Below are 19,345 nucleotides of genomic sequence, written 5' to 3'. Positions count from 1 at the left end.
GCCACACCTCCTAATCCTCCCCCAAATAGTTCCATCCACTGGAGAATAAGCACCTAAATATGGGAGTCTCTGGGGGCCATTCTCAGTCGAACCACTAGCTCCTTCGTCTTTACTTTTATCAACATTTTCATTTCATTGCTCATATGTCTACTGCTCTTCAGGAGCAGTGTTCAGTTTCTATGATCTGACGTTACTGTAGACAGCAGGTGGCCTTTGGTACAGTGTGAACCTGTCTACTGCCTGCTTTCCACAGACTTGGTTTTTGCACTGTCATCAACTATGGTGAACAAGAGAGTCCCATGGTCGCACTGCACTTGGGTTGTTTTCTTTTCTCCTTTAGAATAGGAACATGTTTCTCCAAATCCATTCAGCCATTAACAAATACTAAGACAAAGCGTACAGTCATAGTAGGCACCGTTCTAGGATAATCTGTGGTGTAAGGAAGAGAAACTAAGCTCCGGAGTAAAAAACAACCACATTTGTGTGTACCTGCAGACTTCAGAAAGATGTGTGTTTGGTTGGTTGGTTGGTTGGTTGGTTGGTTGGCTGGCTGGCTGGCTGGCTGGCTGGCTGGCTGGTTGGTTGGTTGGTTGGTTGGTTGGTTGGTTGGTTGGTTGGTTGGTTGGCTGGCTGGTTGGTTGGTTGGTTGGCTGGCTGGCTGGTTGGTTGGTTGGTTGGTTGGTTGGTTGGTTGGCTGGTTGGTTTTTTTCCATGTCTGTGTATTGGTTTGTGCACATGAGTCCAGGTTCCTACAGGGACAGAAAGAGCATCAGATCCCCTGGAGATGCCCTGTACAGCCTGGAACTGTACAGATACAGACCGCTGTAGCCCATACAGACAGTTACAAATCTCCCCGTGTGGGTGACAGGAACCTAACTCAGGTCTTCTGCCAGAAAAGTAAATGCTCTCATCCCCGAGCCCTGGATCCTGCCCCTGGTGGAGATTGAAGGGTTTCCTCATCTCAGCTTCCTTACCCATGATGTGGGGTAGTCATGGTCCCATGTGGTTAGGGTGTTGTGAGGGTAAACTGAGATGTACTTTAATGTCCTTCGCTGTCTGAACTTCAGCCCTACTAGTGACCCATAGAGTCACGATCCCCGGGTCTTATACTTTCAAATGATCTAAAATGGGCCTGGCAGCTTCTTTGGGCTAGCAAGCCATTTTCTTGGATCACAGAATTTCTGTCCTGTAGGAGGAAGTTAAATGAGCTCCTGAGAGACACAGTATGCTTATTCAGGTTCATAACTGACAGCTTCACTGGAAGCTCTCAAAATTAATAATAATTAATAATAATTAATAATTAATAATAATTAATAATAATAACAATAATAAAGGGTGGCTTTGAACTCTTGTCCTGGCTGCTTCTATCTCTCAACGGAGAGTCTGGTCTTATAAGTCAGTTTTGAAGGCAAATTTTTCTTCGTATAAAATGTTTACCTTCATTGCCTGTGATGAGAGCCTGCATCTTCATTCCTATTAGAAAGAGAGGCCGTCCATTTCTGTTTCCCTCTGTGAGTGCTCTGCTTTCCCAGTACTGAGCTGTCTGGACAAGCTGGCTTCCCCTGTAGAAGAGAAAGCCTCTGCGTGATTGAAATGTCGTCCCACTTGGTGATGGTGGAGGGAGGGCGGGTTAAAGCAGCGTAAGACAGCCTTGCTGCCTTGCTCCTGCGACCCCTTCAATTTCTGCTTTCAAATTTTTTGTCTTAAAGTTTTTGAGTGTGACTTGACTGGCCTGTATGACTATTTCACGAGTTTTATCTCCACAAATTAAGCTATTTTAGGTACCTTGTGTTGGCAAAATCATGGAATAATTAGCTTTTCTTGTCCTACCTATCATTATGTCCGATGTCGCCTGCATTCACTCACACTGTGCCATGGATTAACATTTTTATACTTTTAAAGGCTGCATAGTATTTCATTCCACATAATACTTCTGTTGGCTAGTCTGGTCATTCCCTGGTAGATTTTGTGGGTTCCCAGGCCTTTTGGTTTCATAATTCGGTGTGTTTCTTTGAAATATTTATTTCTGTTAGCAATGTACTCGGAAAAAAATTTTTACACTCTAGGGACAGTATTATTGGTTGTTGTGGTTTGTTTGTTTGACCTTGTCATTACTTCTATGTATTCGTTTTTGGGTAAGTGTGCATCCTGAGTGGGAAGCAGACCCATACTCTGGTTTTACTCAGTGTTTCCCTGACTGGGTGGCTACTGGTGTATCTTCTTTGAAGCTGTGTTTAATTGAAATGTTTAGAAATCACCAAATAGTTTTTATAGTCATTTTTTTCTCTATATAGGCAAATCATTGGTTCTCAAAAATGGATAACTTCTGATTCTAATTTTTCCAGGACACTTGAGTGGTAGTGGCTACTAGACTGGTAGGTTGGGTCACTTTTCTGAATTTCTTATGAGACTAGGATATACTGAGACTATTCACTGACAAGATTATGATACAGCTTTGAAATTACCAAAATAGTCAATGCAGTAAATGTCAATTGTTTTATTAAATGTCACTATTGAAAGTATATTAGTGTCACTGTTTGCAATAATCCAATATATTTAATTATGATGATAACGCTTCCATGCCTTGAGCGTGTGTTCCTAACTCTGCTATTGTAGGTTTGGGACATCACAGGAAGTGGTCCTGGAGCTCTGCAGGCCTGTTTGTCAATGGCTCAGTGACAGGCAGGGAAGATGGCTTCTGTGTTCTCACGCTTGCACACACATTCAGCTTTGCTACATTTAATGACCTCTGCGTGTTAAAAGTTTCATTCTGTGGCCTTTCTCATGACTATGAGTCAATCAAAAATTGTTGCCCCCTACTCTCTTAGGCCGGTATTTAAAGGGCGATCCATTCCCCAGCAAAGTATTGAGGGGATGGAGCAGTGAAGGTTAGAGCCATGTCTTCTATTGATGGCTAGACAATCTACATAGTGGCCATGTCTAAATTGTTTCTGACTTTCCTTCTACGACATCAGCAACATTGTATTTCCTATTGTCTGTGGATAAAATCCTAGCAGTGGTCTTACTGACTAACTAGTGATGGAACCCTTGTATGTATTCAGGCAGCCTTTGTGAGTCTTTACTAATGTTTGTAAAAATGTTACCTGCTGGCCAGAAAGTACAGGGCTTATGGAAGGCTGAGAGACAAGGACACCTGTGTGGGAAAATGTGCTCATTTATTCCAGAGAAAATGCTACTAGAGAAACACATTTGCAAATCTGGTTGCGTCTGTTGCCATCATGCTTGGTCTCTTTTAACTTCCACATTGGCTGAGATCTGGGGCTGGCGCGTGGGGCTGGTGGCAGCCAAGGGTCCATGAATAGGGTCAGAGGAGAGGCTTCCAATCAAAATGAGAAATATTGGATTAAAAAAAAAAGCTAATTTGTCACTTCACTCATTGAATATGAACTGAATAGACTTCTAACCCTTAAAATCCTCTTTTCCCCTCTTTTTATTGCCTGGAATCTTAAAAGCTTTATCATTTGCAGTCATAAAATGAAAATATACACCAAACCCTCAAAGGGTAAGTATGAAATTAAATTATATTTAGGCAGCTGTAACCTTTTAAAACGATCGGATTCCAGTTAATGTATTTCTTCCTGTTCCGAGTGCTGCCATGGTGTTTGATGGTGGGAAGCAGTCCAAAGGGCATTGGGAGATAATAAATTCACTGTAAATTCCACCCCAAGGCATGTCTGCATACACCAAGGCCTCCATTTAGCAAGGCTGACCTAAAACTCTTGTCACATCCAAAGGTCATTTAGGTTGGGGTTGGTGTGTCTCATCTATCTTTCCTTAATGCAAGGAGTGACAGTCGTAGCAAGACGGAGCTCATAAACAGTCATCAGAATATGAACATGAAGCCAGCTTCGGACTGGGAGGGGAACATGAGGACAGAGCTCCCCTCTGCAAACTGGCAACTGCCTTGCTTCTTGAAAATCCAGGGAAGAGTTCACATAGTGGATGGACTTCCACGCCCATATTTCAGAGCAAGTCCATGGCTGGAAAAGGCATTTGAGACTTAGCTGATTTAGAACCAGGTACCTTCCTCTCGTCTTGATTTAATTTTTTTTTTTCAGTAGAGTAGATCAGTATATCTAGATAATAGATAGATAGATAGATAGATAGATAGATAGATAGATAGATAGATAGATAGACAGACAGATAGATAACATATGAGTGGATGGATGGACAGACAGATGGACACAGAGAAACAGACAGGCAGATATGCCCATCCTGCAGCCTCTTTTCCACTGCCCTCTAAGTTCTCTCTGTAAGTGAATCAGACCATCATTTTGTTCTTTTGTGCCTTCTTACATCACTTAGCACATGGTGTTTTCAAGTTTCATGTTCTGTGTTGCCACCTGCATCTCCCAGTTATACACTTTTGTGCATGTGTGTGTGGCATGCTCTACCCCCTGAGCTGCAGCCACAGTCCCTCAATTTTATAGTCTTAAAAACAAGTTGTGGTTTCAAAAGCAGCATGCATTATTGACAAATGCAACGACTTACAGGTACATATGAATTGTAATCACTGTGGTCTTCAGTAATAAAAGTTTTCAGATAGAGAAATGTTAGATAGTACTCAATACAAATAATGTCAGGTTAAACTCTGGCAAGTCTTCCTGAAGATTAAAATTAAACATCTGATGATGGCACAGGCTGCTGCTCTCTGATGTGTTCCAAGTGTCAAGGACGGTGCTTGACACAGAGTGGGCACCCAATACCTGTCTGCTAGAAGGCAGCCATCGTAAGCAGGAGGGTAGAGATTGCACTAGTTGATTATCTCTCAGGTTAAGTGTGCTGTGATGAGAACCGTGCCATGTGCTGTTGAAAGACAAAGTGTCAGGATCTGAAAAGATAATGAAAATCAGAATACAAAGGACACAGGCTTCTGTTGTAATCACGTTTGTCCTAATTAGCTTAAGTTACTCGAGTTCTGGATTGTGCAGATGGCTCATTTTTTGCTACAACATTTTCCAAAAAGTTATAGGAAACTTAGCGTTTGCGAGCATGGGTGGAAACAAGGACCCTTGATCCATATGATTAAATTATTATTGAGTTAGACATGGAGACCGGGTCTTTAACTAAAGGTAAGACGGCACTGAAAATAATAACTCACAGATTTATCAAACAACTGGTATGGGGTCAATTTTAAACCGTATGTAATAGGGACCGGTTACATGTCAGACCAGTTAGGAGTGGGTTGGAGGTGAGGCAAAACCTGCCTATCAATTCTCCTCCAAGCTGGTCTTGTAGAACCAGAGCATAATCACACCTTCCCCTTCCTCAACCTACTGTAGCTGTAGACTCTCCTGCGCATGCGCCCCCACCCCCCAGCCCAGGCTCCCACACACACTGTGAGCTGGACATGCCTTTGCTACTACAGTGTGTCCCTCCGATGCTTACAATTCTATCCCCTCATTCTGCTGCTCTCTATCCACAGCAGAGCCTCGGGGACATCCCCAGTCTACTGACCCACAACATCACTCCCTTTTGTATATCCTCCGATGCTCTTCTACCGTGAGGTATTTACACATTTCCAGCATCACATATTTCTCCTGATCCTCTTATTAATGATTATCTTGTTGCACTTAAGAAGTCTGGGAACTAAAGAATCGGAGAGATTGTCACTTTCTAAATCATGTCAGCGATGAAGAAAAGACGGTAATATACTTTTATAGTTTCCCTTACATCTATTACATTCCATTAGAGAATATTTGAAACATTCATTTTTAAATTAAAAAGTGAAGAAGAAAAACAAACTGAGGCATTTTTCCTGGCAGAAGCCGGGAGGAAAATGGCAGCTGAAGGATTCTGGGAAAGCTGCTTTCGGGCACGAAAGTTTCCCGTCTGTCCCGTCCCATGTCCTCAATACTGAGGGTGTCATGAGAATAGCCTCGCCTCTTCTGAACCCATCTTAGTTGGCCTTTCCTGCTCTAACATCTTGTCTCAAAGCACATAGAGCCCGCCACAGTATCTGGGTGACTGCGGCTGCGGCTCCAAAGGCACAGTGAACAAGTCAGAAACTGGTAACAAATAAAACGGATTTAACCTCCACATTGTCTCCCACTTACCAGGCCCTGGGCAGCACTCTTTCATGTCAGGCCTCGCTGTCTTCCTCAGAGAGACAAGAATAACACCTACTTTCTAAATCTGTTGAGAAGTTTCAAAGGATGCTGCTTAGCCACTCTGCAGGGTGAACTCGAGCTGTTTGGATAGCTTCCACCCAGTTCATCTTTCTCTGTCCACGTTTAGCGTGAAGTGTAGAGTGGCTCGGAGTGCACATGCAAAGAGCCAGCACTAATATTAATAATTGTCTTAATTAATTAATCATAATTAATAATAATTGTCTTACTTAAAAGTTTATAGGAAGGCGGAAGGGAAAGAAGAAGTAGAAGACAATCCCTAGGAGGAAAGTTATATTAAATTTAAACATGGTGTGTGTGTGTGTCTGTTCATGCCAGAAGTGGAAGAAAGCATAAACTGAAGGTCTATCTTTTCCAGGGACAGAAGAGTTGTCCCGCCCTGAAGCATCTTCTGAATCTCCTAAGCCATTCTTTATCATCCATAGTTTATGGGAGAGTCCCGTGGCTCCTGGGAGAGTCTTTTGATAATGGGGTGGTATTGACTCCATGTGCAACTTGACAATTTGTGTGTGTGATGGTCTCCCTGACCATGTCCCATTGGTCCTCAGGTAGGGGATCCCACCTTGGTCCCCAACAACATGCCCATCATGTGCAGGTACACACCCTCAAATGCTGTTAGGCCATACACTTCTCCTCACATTGGCAACGTCACTCTTCGTGTCTGTGGTCACACCACTGAAGACATTTTGTTCCTTGTCAGATTTGTGGAGATAAGGACCTGGGGTTGGGGGTGTTATTGGGAGTCATTTAAATGAGTAAAAACATGAAAGATAAAGACAAGGAAACAGGGCTAGAGAAAGAGAACTTAGACGTTAAGAGTACCCACTGCTCTTGCAGAAGTCCCAGCTTTGGTTTCCATTGCCCATGTGAGCAGCTCACAGTCATGTGTAACTCCCGCTCCAGGGAATCGAAATCTTCTGGTCTCCATGGGCACCGAAATCCATGAATTAATTAATCCATGAATCCACTGGCACATTTTCACACAGAGGAACACGTATATACTCATAATTACAGCTTAAAATTAAGGAAACAGACAACAATATGTACCATATTAGAGTTTTCTCAGAGGAGCTTTGCTCCCAATTGGATGAGTTCATTATGTCACGAAATGGAAATCAAATGTCAGGATAACTTGAATTCTGGCATGTCATGTCGTCTAACATTTGTGGAGGTGTTGAAGTGCTGGGAGCCTTCATCCCTCATAGCAGACCTATGGCATCCTTACAGAGATTCCAGAAGTAGCAACAGTTCTTAGAAGTCTGAGCCATTGTTCTCAGACTTCCCATCCCGCATGTGTGCTCCAGCATGCAGCCAGACCCCACTCCAGAAGAGAATATTCTTATATTAGATGGGGTAATATAAGTAATATAAAGTAATATAAATAGCATATAGTTTGGTTTGCTATAAAGAGGCCCTGATATTTTCCTTTCACTCACTTGGAATGTGATGTTTGATCATTTGCTGTCTGCTGCCCCCCCAGCCCCCCACTGTCTGCTGGCATAAAATGGGCGATTGCCATGACCATGGCCAAGTGGAAGCATTTGCTTCTGCAAGTCTGTCTGGTGACCCTCACCTTTCCCATAGCAAATCACGAGTATTGGAGAACCAAAGATTGTTTTTTCTCAGGGAGTAAGCCTGCCTGCCTGCCTGCCTCTCTCCTCCTCTCCCTCCTTCCTTCCCTCCTTCCCTCCCTCCTTCCCTCCCTCCCTCCCTCCTTCCCTCCCTCCTTCCCTCCCTCCTTCCCTCCCTCCTTCCCTTCTTTTTTCCTCTTTTCCTTCCTTCCTGCCTGCCTGCCTGCCTTCATTCCTTTTTTTTTTCTGTTACTTTGAGAGGAATTCAGCGGCATCACCCACAAAATTAAACTAATTAAAGATGAAGTACGGTGCCCATGATGTATAGAGATCTGAAGAGCCCCTGGCCAGCAGCGTTACTCTCTTGCCAAATGGAGATGTATTTACTGGTCTGTGACCTGAGGGGTGGAAGAGGGGCTCTTGTCCTCAATCAGTAATGAACAGAAATTCTGGAGCGGCATAAAAAGGGTCAGCTGGAGAGGTCATGCATCATACGGGGAGGCAGATGTTGGAACATATTGTAATGGCTTATGTGCAGAACGTGAAGGTGGCTCGTGGAGCCAGAGCATCAGCGGGGAGGGAGGGGCAGGGAGCAGATCAGGTGGCATTTCCTAGTGTGACTCTTAGAAAAGTTTATCTAGTTCCTTAAGGAACTGCTTCAATTATAAAAGTCAAAACGAGTTTTCTCCTAGCTGTTTTGAGATTTATTGGTGTGTAATAAAACGGGGCGAGCAGCCTTTAAAGGGGCAGTGCGCCTGAAGTGAGCTTGTGAGGAAGCTCCCTTGCCTGCAGTGGGACAGAAGCAGAGAGGCAGCCTTTCTCAGGACAGGTCCGTCCGATGGCTCGAGGAGTTCAGAGGCATCTTGAAGTCCGCGCACGATGCCATTTGCAACACCCACACACCGGTCCACCCTCCGTGGGTGACCCCATACGCCGTCCAACTCTGTCAGCCCATAAAACTGAATAGAATAATAACAGTTGGACGTGTACTGCTAACATTTTATGAGGCCAATTTGTGTACATAATACTCACGAATGCAGAGTGTCATTGTTTTCTTCTGTTAGGGGTATGGCTTCACCATACGATCTATTTGCCAGTCTCTTCAGCGCCACAACATCCAGATTCCTAAGAGCTTCTCAATATAAAGCCGCTCTATAGCCAAATATCATCCCTCCTGTATCTCAGCTTTTCCAAGACACACCATCCAGGAGTGAAAGTCCTTAGAAGAGGTGAATCATGATGACCGCTTTTCTTTCCTGAATCACGAGAGGCAGCTTCTCCCATCAGACATGCTGCACAGGGAGGGGCTCACCTGTTTTGTCCGGAAGGAAGGTCTGACTCTGGACCTTGTAGCATCCCTTTCATCCTGTGGCTTGTCCTCCTCACACTCCCGGCTCCTGTCTGCTCGTCTCTCCTCATCAGCCCCTTGCATGGCTTGATGTTAAATCTGTGCCCTGACATCCCCAGCTGACACCGCCATTCCCACAATGACTACATCCCTCCTTCATGTGGAAACGTCTCCTAAAAAGCCTTGAGTTTATTTGCCATTTCAGGTTAATGCATTTCTTCCCTGTCCATCATTTAATTTAGGAATTGTGCCACAGTTTGAAAGGTCTGGGGTCCATCAGGGACTGTTCAGAGCAGTGCCCATAGAGGCTCTGGTGTCTCCTGTGCCTATTACATCATATGATAAGGACTCAAAGGAAAGCCTGATTATTTTTTTATTATCACACTATGATTTTTTTCCATTTTTTATTAGGTATTTAGCTCATTTACATTTCCAATGCTATACCAAAAGTTCCCCATACCCACCCACCCCCACTCCCCTACCCACCCACTCCCCCTTTTTGGCCCTGGCGTTCCCCTGTACTGAGGCATATAAAGTTTGCGTGTCCAATGGGCCTCTCTTTCCAGTGATGGCCGACTAGGCCATCGGTTTTTTTTTTGTTTTGTTTTCGAGACAGGGTTTCTCTGTATAGCCCTGGCTGTCCTGGAACTCACTCTGTAGACCAGGCTGGCCTCGAACTCAGAAATCGGCCTGCCTCTGCCTCCCGAGTGCTGGGATTAAAGGCGTGCACCACCACGCCCGGCCCTCTGATTTTTCAATAATAGCTACACTTTCCCATGAAACTAGACTCATACCATTTACCTCACAAATTTTACTGGTTAAAACAAATGTATAAAGCACCCTTTTAACTCAACAAAGTAACAATCACATTTCCTAAAAATGAAAAGATCTCAGTGCACAATTTTCTGTAGAATACAGGGAAGTGACCATTAAGTGACCAGAAAGACACACAGGAAAATCAAGGACACACTTCCAAGCAGCAACCCCACTCAGTCTACCTTACTAGAATAATTATCCTAGCCAAGGAGCTGAAGAGATGGCTATTAAGAGCACTTGCGGTTCCTCCAGATGACCCTTGGTCAGCTCCTAGCACCCACATGGCAACTCCCAAGTACTCGTAACTCCAGTTCTGGCATATTAGACACTGTCTTCTGGCCCTGAGTGTACTGCACAAATGTACCACACATACATACATGAAATAGGTATTCTTAAAGACATACAACAATATTCTTAAAAATTTTAAAGAATACTAAGTACAGATGAAGATACAGAATTACTGCAGTCCTCAGACACTCTCCTGGGAATGCCAAAGCATTCAGCCACTGTGAAGAAATGGCACTTTTAAAGTAAGCCTAAGCTTATTTGACTCATGCCCATATGACTAAGCAAATCCAATCTTAGAAACGGGGGTAGCCCAGAGTAATAAAAACACACAAAGACTGGTCCTGGAATGTTCATGGCAGGATTAATCATAACAGCCCAAAAATAGGAAATAAAAATCCAAGCGTCCATCAAGTAGCTAAATGGATAAACAAATGTGGTAGATTGTGATTTGTCAAGGAAGGGAATCAATGACTCAGCCCTAACGAGGCTCACCAAACACGCAGAGGCGCCAGAAGCATTGTGCTAAGTGGAAGGTGTCAAGTCTCGCGGTCTTTGATCCCTCCCAACTTGGTCCCAGAAGCGGCAACTGCAGAACTGACCTCCCAGCCGGCAAGAAGAGCAAGCAGTATTCTGCTGCGCATAGAACAATGTCCAGTGTTTATTAGCACACCCTGGGGCCTGAGGTGAAACACTGTCAGCAGTTCTGTGTGTGATGGCCACACTCGGACTTCTCTGTCCTTGCCGGGAGGAGTGGGCTAATGAGGCTGCAGCACTGTCAGATCCAGGCCCTCTCAAGACAGTCCCAGTCAGTCAGTAAGGTGTGAGGCCATCTGCCCTGACCCTCCCGTCCTCTACAGAAGGAATCAGAGGACAAGAGGGGAAGGACCCATGTGGAACTGTACGTGGGATCGAAATCTTGGTCCTTGGCTTGACTGGCTGGGGGACTAATAAATCCACCTCCTGGACAGGTGGAAAGATGACAGCATTACTGGGAAGTGGTGAAGGGCAGGGGGAGGCACACAGTGTGTGGACACACCTCCAGGGGGTGGGGAGATGCCTCTTGCCCAGGCCTCTCCCAGTACCTTCCCTCCTCCCCTGCTTCCTGTTCATGTTGTATGTAGAAGCCTCTCTGCCTCAGTTTCTCCCCTGTTCTGTTGCTCTGTCCACACATGTTAGGAAGCAGGCTTGCCCTAAACACTGACACTATAAGTCACTGTAAATTATTCTCCCTTAAGTTGCTTCTGTCAGAACCTCTGTCCTATAATGGCCGTGATCATTAGCACAGGATATTCTTACATGGCACTACAAGAACATCCACATTCCTGATTTTGTGTGTGTGTCAAGATACATACAAATACATTTGCTGTGTTTTGTCCGTATGATGCACACTGACCCTGTGTATCACTGCCACCTCAGACCCCCTAGGAGAGCGTTCAAATCCCCAAATTGAAGCTACCCTCTAAAGAGAATGCTCACAGCCCTCCCCATCCCCCTGGAAACCCCATCTCTGTTAATAACCTAGACCTTGCTAAGCACTTTATATGAGTGACATCACACCGCCTTTCTTCTGTCTTCTCTGTCTTACTGGCTCAGCAAAGCTGGGGCTCCTCAAGGTTCATACAAGTTGTTCTTTGCTGAGTAATATTCCGTTTCCCACATCTCTGCATTGTTTTTTGGGTTTTTGTTTTGTTTTGTGTGTGTTTTTGGTTTTTGTCCACGTACTCTTGAAAAAAATCTGGGGTCATTTCCACCTTGGACTACTGAGACTTACTCTGTTTACAATACGGTTTTAAATGTATGTTTTATTTTTTTAAAAAATCCCATTTTCAGGAACTTTCATAAACAAGTAGAACTTCTGAGTCATGTGCAAACGCTGCTTGATCTGTCAGGGAGCTCGTACAGTTGCTGCACTAAGAAGGGGCGGCTAACATTCTTACCACCAAAGTGCAAGCTCCTAACACCATTACCAACAACGTGGGCCCCCTGCGGTTCATCTCAAGATGTACCTTCTCTTTACTTACGTGTGTGTGTGTGTGTGTGTGTGTGTGTGTGTGTGTGTGTGTGTGTGTGTGTAGGGGTGTCATGTTTGAGGGATGCCCTGAGAGACCAGAAGAGCCCCAGCCCCCTGAAGTTGGAGTTACAGATGATAGTGAGCCTCCTCACAGGGGTGCTAGGAACCAAACTCACAAGAGCAGTGAGTGTTCTTAATATCTGACCTATTTCTCCATCTCTATTTGCTGGGGTTTGAGAGAGGAACCACAGTGTGTGGGGACTTGGGATCTCTTGTGCTCTTACGTTTGTCAGGATAGGAGAGTAGAACACAGTTTCTTAGCCAGTCCATAGTGATGCATAAATCAGAAGGGTTTATCCACTCAGAGTATGACTGTCTACTGGGACTTTTGCTGAATGCCATTTTACAGATAATGTACTTAATAAATAAGTTAATGTTGCCAGTGTCAGAGAAAGTCCATGCTTAAATTGAAGTTGCACTGATAATTTTCTGAGGAAACATGACAAATAATAATGCAGAAAGCACATTTATTCACATTGAAACCTGCTGGCATGTTTTGAAAGATTTTCTCCAGTACATTAGTTTCTCCTTAAACTCCACATTTAAGTTACATTAAGAACCAGAAATTAAGCCATAAAGATAACACTTATGGAGGCTTGAAATTGCTTTTGGTTTTTGTTTCTGCTCGCAATGCCATTCCATGTCCTTTCACTTAAGGAAAGGAGGGAGAGAACGGTGAAATATTCTCCTTACACATCACTTCTAACTTGATGCATCTTTTCAGGTTTAATTTGCACTGGATAGGAATGTATTTATTCATAAACAATGCATCACAAACAATAACAGGTGAAAATATTATAATTTAAAAGTCTTCTAAATATATAGCAAATCTACAAAATATTAATATATACAAGCTATGTGTATATGTATGAGTGAGTACATATGTGTATGGGTGCGCATTGCACAGGTGTGTTTATGCATGTGCATATATGTGCATGCACATGATCATGCAGGTGTATGTGTGTCTGTCTCTCTGTGTCTGTCTGTCTGTCTGTCTGTCTGTCTGTGTGTGCATGTGTGCATTGATGTTTGTTTAACAACTCAAAATTTTCCACTCTTGTGGACATATTAAGCCTGGAAAACAGTATCATAAATATTTTATTTGTTAGTTTTGAAAATTTGAGCATACATACTTGCTTTTATTCAATTTTAAATGAATATTACTTATCTGGAGTGATGATTTTTTTGTTAAACACCAAGGAGCATACAAAATGGCAACTTTACCCTCCTGCCTGCTCCCTTAGCGAGAATCCAGACAACCTCTCTGCTCCCATTAGAATACATATGAAAATATGAAAAATTCACTTATACTCACTTTTAGCAGACTTCTTTTATTCTTTGAAATATTGGTGTTTGGGGATGAGCATCACTCAGGGGAGAGGATGGATCTGTGAAAGCAGGCTTGGGAGACAGCTACACAGTACAGAGCACTCGAGTTGTGCTCTCAGCTTCAGAGTTGAGCAGCCCACACTACCTGTAACTCCATCCTTCTTGGGGGCGTCTGATGTCCCCTTCTGGGTTCTATGGAACCTACATTCACATGCACTTACCCCTCCCCCCACATATACACACATAGTTAAAAGTAAAATAAATGCATAACAGTACTTAAATAGTCACTTAACAAAACTCTCAGGTGCTTACCACAATCTTGGGCTCATCATTCATGCCGTGGTCATTTAACAGTTCGCAAATGACCTTTGAGAGCCACCGTACTTGAACTTTACATACGGCATTTAAGGAATCCTGTACTCACAAAAAAAAAGATGTTTCCTTTGCAGTATGATATTCAACTTGGAGCCACATAGAGAGTAAAGGAAATGAAGGAAAGACATGGGAAGGGTGGCTGCCCAGGGGTGATGTGGCTCTGCCTTTGTTAGCTCTCTGCATCCCCACCCTCTCTGCCCCCAACCCATGCTGAAGCCCACAGATTCGTGAATGCATGAAGGAGGAAGACAGTTGCCTCAAAGCATCCATTATCTTATGACACTTGGTCTTGGGAAATGACTGAATTCAGGGTTCCCTCTGTCTCATTCACCTCCATCCAGATTGTCTAGATGCATACCAGGGAGACTAAGCATGCACGAGAGCTCTACGCCCATTGAAAGGCAATGGCATCATTTTCTGAAGCTCTGCTTACATCTGATGTTTTCAGGTAGCGGTGGAGATGGAGACAGAGGTGTGGGCCCTGCCTGCAGGGCATTTACTAGTTGCTCAGTAGGTTTGGAACAACAAATCCTGATAGTTATTTTTGCCAGTGCCTAGTGTTTCAAATCCAGATACTCCAGATGGCAACTAGACACCAGGCTGGTAGCCAATGGGAGAAGCTGTGTTGTGAGCAATTTGGGGAAAAATACACTATTAGGGAGAAGTGACAAGGGCTTGCTTTCTCTCAAATGAATGTGATAATCCAGCTTAGAGTATAAATTGGTTGTTACTTTATCAGGTTACTCTATGATGAGCACTGAAAAATTTGTGTAACATGTCTAAATAAAGTTAATATCCCCATTAAAAGATTGCAAATATGTATCGTATATAACCATGAAAAAGGAGGGAACAGATTGTCCAAAAAGTTTGAGCTCTCATTTTACCCAAAAGATCAAGGTGGTTTAGTAGACGTGAAAATCTCTGTCTTCATAGCTTCACCAAGTTCTGATCTAGTACTGGACCACAAGAGCTCAGCAGGAAAATACAATGCCTATAGGTGACCTGTCAACTGAATACTCACCCAGCTTCCACATACACACTCCAGTAAGCAGGACAAAATGGCAACCGAATTTGACTGACTGGGTGGAGGCGGTTCCCCTCTCCATGCTGCTGTGTGAGAGGCCTTGCACTCTCCACACTTTGAGAAGTGTCTGAGGCTGGACATGTAGCCCAGTGGTAGAGCGCCTGCCTAGGACATATATAGCCCTAGGTTCAGTGACTAGGACCTTAGGAAGAGAAGAAAGGGGAGGGAGAAGGGAAGAAAAAAGACAAGGAGGAGTTGGCGGGAAAGGAGGGAGAGGACAGGAGAGGGGTAAAGAGAGATGAAGGGGAGGGGAAGGAGAGAGTGTACCCTTTAGGAAGTTCCCAGAGAGATGGACTAGTCAGTGTTTTGTCTGCATCAGTGCAGGATTATGAGATAGCCCTTCTGTCTGATTCATGACACACACACACACACACACACACACACACACACACACACACCAAAAAAAGAAAGTGTAATACATTTGGCTGTCTCACAATGATTTATTATTATATGCAAATATATGATAAAAATTGCATATTACACTTTTTAAATGGAGACTTGAATAAATTCCATTTTGTGCCCACGAGGCTGTGACACTCTTTCCCTCTCGTTAATTCTCTCCTTAGTGGTGTCAGGGTCACATTCTGACAATCACAATGGTCACTCCTGGCTTCTAATGACCTGACCCTGCTGACCTCTGACAACAGACACTCCTGGGTCTAGTTCCTCTTCACATGGGTTGCTCCTGTTCCGGTGCCTGCGTGTTTTAGTATGAACTCTCTTGCCCGAATTTCAAGGGCATCCACAGGAACGCTGAGCCTGTGACCCCCGACCCCCCATGCTGTTTGCTCCCCGGATGTTCCCTTGGCTTAAGTGATTGACTACTGTCACTCTCTGCACCGCCCACCCTCGGGTTTCCCTTCAGAAGAGAGGGTGTGCTCCTACCTTCCCGTGGATATTTAAACTGCACACTTAGACAGTGTAGACCCGACCCAGGCTTGCATCCTTCCTCACGTGCAAATGAGAGTTCTGATGGTCATTGTACTTCTGTGGAGACCGCTACTTTTTTCCTTTCTAAACATCAGAAACAAATTGAAGGAGAGTAAGCTTACTTCAGAGGCTGCAGCTGCAAGTTTGCTCTCACCTTGCTGGCGTAGTGGGACTACAGGGCTCTAACCCTGCAGACCAGGCTGAGGCTTTACCTTACCTTGAGAATCATGCGGGGAGCTCCGACTCCATGGAAAATTTAAGAAGTCTAGGATTAAATACTGACTTCACCTACCTCTCCTCTCCGCCTTCAAATTCCAACAAGAGGTGAATTTTAAGGAAACACTAACACAAAATTGGTTCTAATCTGGGCGCTGAGTATTTCCTGCCTTTCTGGCATCTGGAGGTTCCTACGTTTGCTTGTCTGTATGTGTGTGCCTCTCCCTCCAGCCCTTAAGTATCGAGCAGATCCTAGTCGCTTGTATAACATTTTCAACTCCTTCAAGGGCTATTATCTCCTCACCCAGAGCTGTGGCTGTGGAGATTTGAATCTTTATCCCAGCTATAAGCTGTCTGACTTTGGGCAACTTTTAAAATTTGAATTCAAAAGTATGTCTTTGAATAATGGAGTAGTTCCCCAGTAGAACCCCAGTTCCCTTTGAAAAAATGGTGAGAATGAATGCTTGTGTGGAGTGAGGGACGGATGTGTGCTTTTAATCTTTCTTTTCCATTTTCTTTTTTACAGTGTCGAGTATGTGACATCTCTAACCTTCAAACACAGAACAATGTTGAGGGTTTTGCCATTTCAACTTTAAGTATAAATCCTGTAATTTTCTTTGAAAGTTGCAAATATGCCCATAATGATCAGTAATCATTGAATCACCTCTTAGGCATAATTGATAGAGTCATTTAAACATCTAAACATCAACTGTGATAGACAGACAGACAGACAGACAGCTTTAAAATATAATAATAAATCTTTTATGGGTCAAAACTAAATTTTAAGTCATTGAGGTACTTTTTAAACAATTTGGTATTTGTATACAGATGTTTAGATGCCCTGAGTTACCTCTATTAATTGGTGAAATGTCGTTTTTATTCTATACTAAAGCCAGGAACTTGAATCATTACTACATGTCTCTAGTAATAACAACCAGTGCGATTCTTCTCAGGAACACGTAAGAAATGCTATGGAAGATCACAGACTATAATACAGTTGTGGGGCTAGACTGAAAATTTTTGTATTTTTCAAATTCTCATGGGTCCATGTACTCTATTGGGTGTGTGTGTAATTTTTCTAAATTGTATCCTGAGGACACAGTTACGTTATAAATAACTTCATCAACAGCTCAAAATGATGGCAAGGAAAAAAAAATCTACTTTTCAAATCCCAGAAAATAATGTGCAAGTTTCCATCATGACCAGAAGATATTTGTTAATTCTGATTTAAAAACAAAAACGAAAAACCATAAACTCTGAAGTCTTCAGCCATAGAGCAAATTATTCTTTTACTCTTTATGTATAAGCTAAGATGTAGGAATGAAATTAGACATGTTATTATGACCTCAACACATACAAATGTGAAGATGGTCGGTACTGATGATGGAAATGTCCTTCAGTAGGGAGCTCCCTACTCTCTCAGAGCATCCTCTGTCACTTCACGTGTAAATAAACTGTAATCCTCGCCACCAACCTAACCTTCCTGTTTACATTTGGATCATATGACCAGGAAGTACAAGGAATGAGTGTGTACCTTCACGTGACCACAGCATGTGGCTTCCAGCATGTCACTTACAGCAGGATCCCACTTAGCAGAATAGATTGTGTTTCTGGAACAATTTTCTGCTTTGAAATTGTTCTTCCCAGAAGACTATCCTATCGTCCTTCTCTCTAAGGACTTCAACTCCCTACCATCACCGTAGAAGCAAGGGATAGCACAGAAAAGACTCTGCATCTCAGACAAGTGCCAAATAGGAAATCAAAGGACATGCATAAATACACAGACATACAAACACACACACACAAACACACAGGCAAACACACACAAGCAAACACAAACACTAAACACATAAAACATACACACAAACAGAAACACACAAACATATAATATACACAAACACACAGACAAATACACAAACACACAAAAACACAAACACACACACATCACATAAAAACACATAGAACACACAAATACACCAACACACAACACACACAAACACACACAAACACACAACACACAAACACACATACAAATACACAGCACACATAAACACACACACAAACACACAATACACAAACACATGGGCAAACACACACAAACACAATCACACACACACATACACAGAAACACACAACACACACAAACACATACACACAAACACAATCACACACACAAACACATATACAGAAACACACAACACACACAAACACATACACACAAACACACACTCAAACACAGAACACACAAATACACAACACACAAACACACAGGCAAACACACACACAAATACACAAACACAAAAAAACCCACAACATACACAAACACACATGCAAACACACACATCATACACACACACACACACACACACACACACACACACACACACACACACACACACGTTGTAAAGGTTGCTTTCTTTCTAATGCAAACTGTCAAACGTCTCAAAGAATACCCCATGAAGAAGAAAGAGTGTTAACCTCGTGATTGATGCCCATGTTGGAATGTGAAGTGGTGTTCTTGAGTTGGATACTGTGTCCTAAGATAGCATTATAAAAGGGAAATGTTCTTTAAATTTGCCAATTGTTTCTTGGAGAAATGTTTCTTTGTTATTTAATAAGAATCAGTGTGTGTTTTAGAGAGGTTTTTGTGTGTGTGTGAGATGTGTCTGCTTATATCATGAAGTGGATTGGCTGTCTTGCAAGCACGCAGCTAACAATCAGTGTAGGTAGAATGACAATCTGGCCTCCCAGAGGACCTTTCCTTCCTTCCTCCCTCCCTCCCTTCCTTCCTTCCTTCCTTCCTTGCCCAACAGGTTTCCCAATTAGCATACAGTTAATTCTTAGACTAGATAAATGGATGAATGAATGAATGAATGAATGCATGAATGAAAAATGTTTCAGTAAGTTCAGTATGTCAAAACTGAACCAGCGCAGATAAGAAACTTACTCTGTATGTGGAGCTTAAATTCCTTACTGGTGCTTTACACAGTAAGGAATTTAATGGAGAACAGATTAGAGCCTTGGCCAGACTCTACCGCATGCTTGCTTCCAGGCCGTCTGTGTCGGTAAGGAGTTAGTGTGATGACCACTTGTGTTGGGTGCCCCTGCAGCACCATCTCTAAGGTCCTGTTATGTGTTGCCTGCCGCTGCTCTCCTGAGAAGCAAACT

General features: G+C 43.2%; 1 protein-coding gene across 28 annotated transcripts in view; it reads left to right on the top strand.

The window, feature by feature from the left end:
- Sox5 (SRY (sex determining region Y)-box 5) overlaps positions 1-19,345 on the top strand; it is a 953,863-nt gene that overhangs the window by 855,256 nt on the left and 79,262 nt on the right. The window lies entirely within an intron of this gene.

The sequence above is a fragment of the Mus musculus genome, chromosome 6 (genome assembly GCF_000001635.26).
Source record: "Mus musculus strain C57BL/6J chromosome 6, GRCm38.p6 C57BL/6J".
NCBI lineage: Eukaryota > Metazoa > Chordata > Mammalia > Rodentia > Muridae > Mus > Mus musculus.
The sequence above is the reverse complement of the archived record's forward strand: the minus strand, read 5'-3'. Positions and strand labels throughout refer to the sequence as shown.